At 33.8% G+C, this 5,615-nt stretch overlaps 1 pseudogene; it reads left to right on the forward strand.

Annotated features, from left to right (window-relative positions):
* Nucleotides 1-852: 852 nt before the first annotated feature.
* On the forward strand, nucleotides 853-3,379 carry LOC132622683 (F-box protein At5g03100-like; annotated as a pseudogene).
* Nucleotides 3,380-5,615: the final 2,236 nt, after the last annotated feature.

Consider the following 5,615-nt stretch of genomic DNA (forward strand, 5'->3'; position numbering starts at 1 on the left):
AAGATCAGCGATTTGAAGGGCAAAAATTAACGACCAATCCGTATGAAGGGCAATTCGCGCAAAAAATTGAAGCCTAAAATGTCTTTCGATTGGGCTAAGTAGGTTGTGTATGAAAGAAAATGCCGATGGTCTCAATTAATTTTGACAGCAAACATAATCATTTTCTTTACCTTGACTCAGAGGCGGACCGTGCACTCCCATCCTTCGAAAAAAATTATGTATGTATATGTGTATATAACTTGAGAAAGTGTCTTTGGGGCACGTTAGTTGCAACTGTTACTTCCCTTACATGTCATCCTGGATCGAACCCGAATGTCACTTTTAATTATTTTTTTGAGCCTATTTTTAGGAAAATAATAAGCGTTAAATGAGCTCGCCCAGATTCGAACTTGCACTGTCACCACATGTTGCACAGCCTTAACCACAGAGCTATATCTTTCATTTGCTTCACTGTGCTAAATTTTATTTATTACACATATTTGACCTATATACTTGTATTTTCGCCACTGCTACGCTATTAGTGACTGCTCCGATACAATATTATTCCTCAGTCGCCATTAAAATTTTTGTTGACATTTGTATTAAGATAATAGTGCCCCGGCGTCATAAAATCCTGGGTCCGCCTCTGCCTTACTTAGGATCAAATTGGTCACTTTTATATGTTCAGAACCATTTACATCATATTTATACATTAAGGACCAAATGGAACCAATTCCATACATTAAGTTCCATTTTGATCATTTTCTCCATCACTACTTCGTTAAAAAAGAGAAATGCCATTAGCAGTGACCTTAGATTTCTCATTTCTGTTCTTTGGACGTGTGTTTCCCATTTCGGAATAGGTTTCCAATGATGGCTTCCCGCCATTCCAGCAAAAATGGCTGTTGTAGAAGCAGTAATTTGGGAGATTCAATGTCCAAGAAACTAAAACACGAAGTTGAAGAAATCCTAGATGATTATATCAGTCAGTTGCCGGACGGACTGTTGGTACAAATTCTCTCTCTTTTGCCGACCAAAGATGCTGTCTCATCATGTGTTGTCTCAAAGAGGTGGCGTTATCTTTGGACTTCAGTTCATAATTTCCTTTTCAATGATAGAGATTACAATAATGCCCAAAACTTTGTATCCTTTGTGGACCACGTTTTATCTCATTCCACTTGTTCTAAAATAAAAAATTTCCAAGTCGATTTTCAACACAGAGGCTTGGATTTTGATTCCAAAATTAGCCAATGGCTTAGTTTTGCTGTGGAAAACAAAGTGGAAGATGTTGTGTTACATCCATATCCATCTACTTACGATCTTTCTTACAAACTGCCTCTATGTATGTACACTTGTTCGTCATTGATTACATTGTATTTGAGCTGTTGGATGTTTGATGAAGGAACAGTTATAGCGTGGAACTCTCTAAAGAGTCTAAAGCTGGACTCAACAGAGTTAAAAGACAGTAATTTAACAAAATTACTGTCAAGTTGCCCTGCTTTGGAAACTATGGAGCTGTCATTTTGCGTGGGTTGTCGTCGTCTAGAAATTACTTCTTCAAATTTAAAGAGACTTACTTTGAGAAACCATTCACCGCCTCTGTTGTTAGAATATGATACTTTGGAGATTATTGCCCCACATCTTCAACATTTGGATATTTCAGGAGATCTTTTTCATCTCAAGTGTAAGCTTGCAAATGTCTCCTCTTTGGTTATTGCCAGCCTTTTAGCATTAGTTGTATCAATGAAGGCTTGGAGGAACATGATATTGAGGAAGACAGTTGTCATGATTATCATCAAGATATCAGAAACCTTATTCTAGACTATCTTGAAAAGTTGAGTTATGCGACTGAGCTAATAATTGGAGGTTGGTTTGCAAAGGTTTGTTTCTATGCCAAAAGACCTTATTCTCTATTTGATTTTTAGCAGAGAATTGCAGGATGTAAAACTAAGAAAGAGAATATCCTTCAGAATATCATACGATTATGATTTTTTATTTGTTGAATACTTGAAAGGAAATTTATAATGTGTACAGAATTATCTTGTCTTCACCTTTCCGAAAGTTGGAATTCTTTATGGCAATATATTACTATAGAAACTATGGCAATAATTTATAATGTGTACAGACCTTAAAGTGTTTAGATAATTAGATTTGTCATAGCACTATATTTTTGTTGTGTATTACTTTTTGCTTGTAGTTTCTTCTTTTTCTATCCTTTACTAATTTCTTTGAGATTATTTCACTAGGTCGTGTTCATGATGAAACTTGAAGGAATGAGGCTTCCAGAATTGAGATGCACATGTCTAACTCTAAAGTTTCATGTCACAGAGTATAATCTGTATGGAGTAGCCAGCCTTTTGCAAACCTCGTCTATTTTGGAGTCACTCAACATACACATCCAACCTGAGGTCGTAATTTCTTTCAATTTATGCTCTTCTTCTTGTATCCATATTCAGTTTTCGAAGTTTCAAACCCCCTTCCCTCCAGAGGAGTTTCGTATGGAGAATGCAAATGTAACATTAATTGTCATTCAGAATATTGTCATTGTAGAACTAAAATTAAATGGTCAGAGTAGTTGCTTTCTATCTGGTAAACGAGCTCAAGAAAGGAAAGTGATCATTGACAACTAAACCTCTTGTTGCTTGGTTTATGCATTGCATAAGTATTTGCTGAGAACTGTTCAACACCTAAGGGTTTTGAGAATTGTTCTACCGTGAGATCATTTTATTGTCTTCTGTGAATATTCTCAATAGGATGTTGATCTGCTTTGGATCCTAATTATATTCTTTGTTCCAGTTTAACGATCCCCTCTGCCAGCTTGAGCAGAGCTATTTTGCCGAAGTAGATAACATCAATTTGGTGAGTTGGATTCCAAACGCTGTGTTTCCCAGTCTCAAGAGTGTTAAGATTGTCGGCTGCATAACAGAATGTTTGAAGGAGTGGTCTACATCGGGCTTTTGTAAGCTGTTCAAACTTTTGAAGTTTCTACTAAAGAATGCAGTGGCTTTGCAGAAGCTTGTTATCGTAACAAAGAGAAGAAAATGTTGCACTTGTTCAGAGAATTGTATGTCCCATCATTTATCACGATTGGCTAAGAAATTGTTAGACAGCCCAAGATCATCAACAAGTTTTGTGATTATTTACCAGGAGTTAGCTTAGCATGACCAGGCTGGAAGTCCTTTTGTTTCGGCATACTAGAAATACCTTATATTTTAGCCTTTGATTTACTGCAGATATATGCATTCCAAATGTTATGATGGCTGCTTGGTACCTTTGTTGCACTCTAGACATTGCATACGTGCTTGGAATTTTCTTGCAATTTTTATTTCATGGAACTGCCAAGATTGGCAAACCACAAACACATGTTTTCTCATGATAATTAGGCTCTTGAAATGCTGTATTTTGCTTCCTTTGTCTATAGGACCAAAATTCTCTAGGGAGATGGTTTTCTCTCTCTCTCAGATTGCTTTTACTTGGAAGAAAGAGCTCCCACTGTTTTGTTTAAGCAAATAATCTGTAGCTATTGTATTTGAGGCTTACAGTGCTGTTTAATGTTTTTACTTGGGATTATGCTCATAAGAAGATTGTTTGATTGCATCTAATTGCTTGATTTCCCTGAATCTTCATTCCTCAGACAGATCCCTACTGTCTAGAACTGCTTACTAGGGGTTGCAATTTTTTTTTTGCAGAACAGCATTCTTGATATAAACTATAATAGTTTTGACTTTGTTTCTGTTCACCAGGAACAGTCAAGGTGCTTTTTGTTTTATCTTTCTAGAGTTTAGCAAGCACATCGAAAGTGTTCGATAAATTAGATACATTATTACCACCATCCAAATTCTTCCTCCCGCGTATTCTACTGGTTGCATGACCTCTTCCACTTCACTCATAACAAGATTGTTGACTGAGATCTTTATCTCCTTCAACCTTGGATTGGCAAAGATCAATTTCGACCCTCACCTTTGCTACACGTAGTCTAGAGTTGGAACCAGACGCTTTATCAGGTGTCAGAGGGTACCCAATTGGTTCTACTAGCCTACAGATTGCTTCCCAGTGAAAATAATGCCATTTCAAACCTGGCAAAGTAACTCATACCGCAACCAGTGTAGTCTCTGAGGTAACCTTGAAGTCCATCGTTGTAAATGTATTAGTGAATCTTTCCATTTCAAATCTTGTTTCGTTTATTTTACTCATTCAATCGGTGTTTACAAGGTGATCGGTGGAAAATCTGTACTTTTAACACATGATTGAGCTGGTGTGCTTGTGCAATTGCAAATATAGCTCAGTATTGATAGAGTTACGGTCGATGACACTGTGTCATACTTGGAAACCCAGTCTCCTTATTTCTTTCTCGTTTTCCTCTCATTCATAAATCTTCTGTTGCTTCTGTTTTTGCTTCCTGTAGTGCTCAACAGGATATGTTGTATCACGTCTGGGATTTTAACTACATCTTCATAAGAGAATAAAAATGCTGCAGATATCAGTAATTGGAAAATTTTCGCGCTAAAGATAGATTTTCCAAATAATTGTGCAAAACCGTTTGTTTGGTGTTGTTATTTTCTCAATAACGCCTTGCTGCTCTCGTATATTGGTGTCGTTGGGTTCATGCACTTCTGACTTAAGGCATAATCAGTTAACCTGATACTATAACATGTAAAAGTACAAAAATTTAATGAAGAAGCAACTCAAATGAAGGGAAGGACTTAATAAATGCTCAATCATCTACTAGAAAAGATTTAGAGTCCGGAGCCAAAATGACTTATTTTTGTAGCCATTAGACCAAAATAGGCTGTCTTTTTTTTTTATACCACAATAGGTATTTCGTTGGTTATCCAACGAAATACCCACACAACGCACTGTTCATAGTCGGAATTTTTTGTTGCATTTCGCTACACTTGTAGCGAAATGCAACAATTTTTTTTTTTTTTTGTGCATTTCGTGAGTTAATCATCGAAATGCAACAATTTTTTTTTTGTATTTCGTGAATTATTCAACAAATATGAACGAAACTGATTTTTTTTTTTGTGCATTTCGTGAGTTAATCAACGAAATGCAACAATTTTTTTTTTTTTTTTTTTTTTTTTGCATTTCGTGTATTAAAAAACGAAATAGGATAATTTTTTTTTAATTCGTTCATATAAAAACGAAATTGGAAAATATATATATATATATATATATATATATATATATATATATATATATATATATATATATATATATATATATATATATATATATGCATTTCGTTGGTATATCTACGAAATAGTAAAAACAAAATTTTTGTATTTCGTTTATTAAAAAACGAAATATGAAAATAATTTTTTTTGTATTTTTGTGTTTCGTTTATATAAAAAAATAGGAAAATAATTTTATTTTCATTTCGTTTATATAAAAACGAAATAGGAATATATATATATATATATATTTGTATTTCATTTATATAAAAACGAAATAGGAAAATAATTATTTTTTTCGTTTATATACCAACAAAATATATATTTATATAAAAAAAATATTTTCCAATTTCGTTTTTATATAAATGAAATACAAAAAAAATATATATATATTTATCCTATTTCATTGGTATATGAAATATATATATATATATATATATATATATATATATATATATATTT

This window comes from Lycium barbarum, chromosome 2, assembly GCF_019175385.1.
Source record: "Lycium barbarum isolate Lr01 chromosome 2, ASM1917538v2, whole genome shotgun sequence".
Classification (NCBI taxonomy): Eukaryota; Viridiplantae; Streptophyta; class Magnoliopsida; order Solanales; family Solanaceae; genus Lycium; species Lycium barbarum.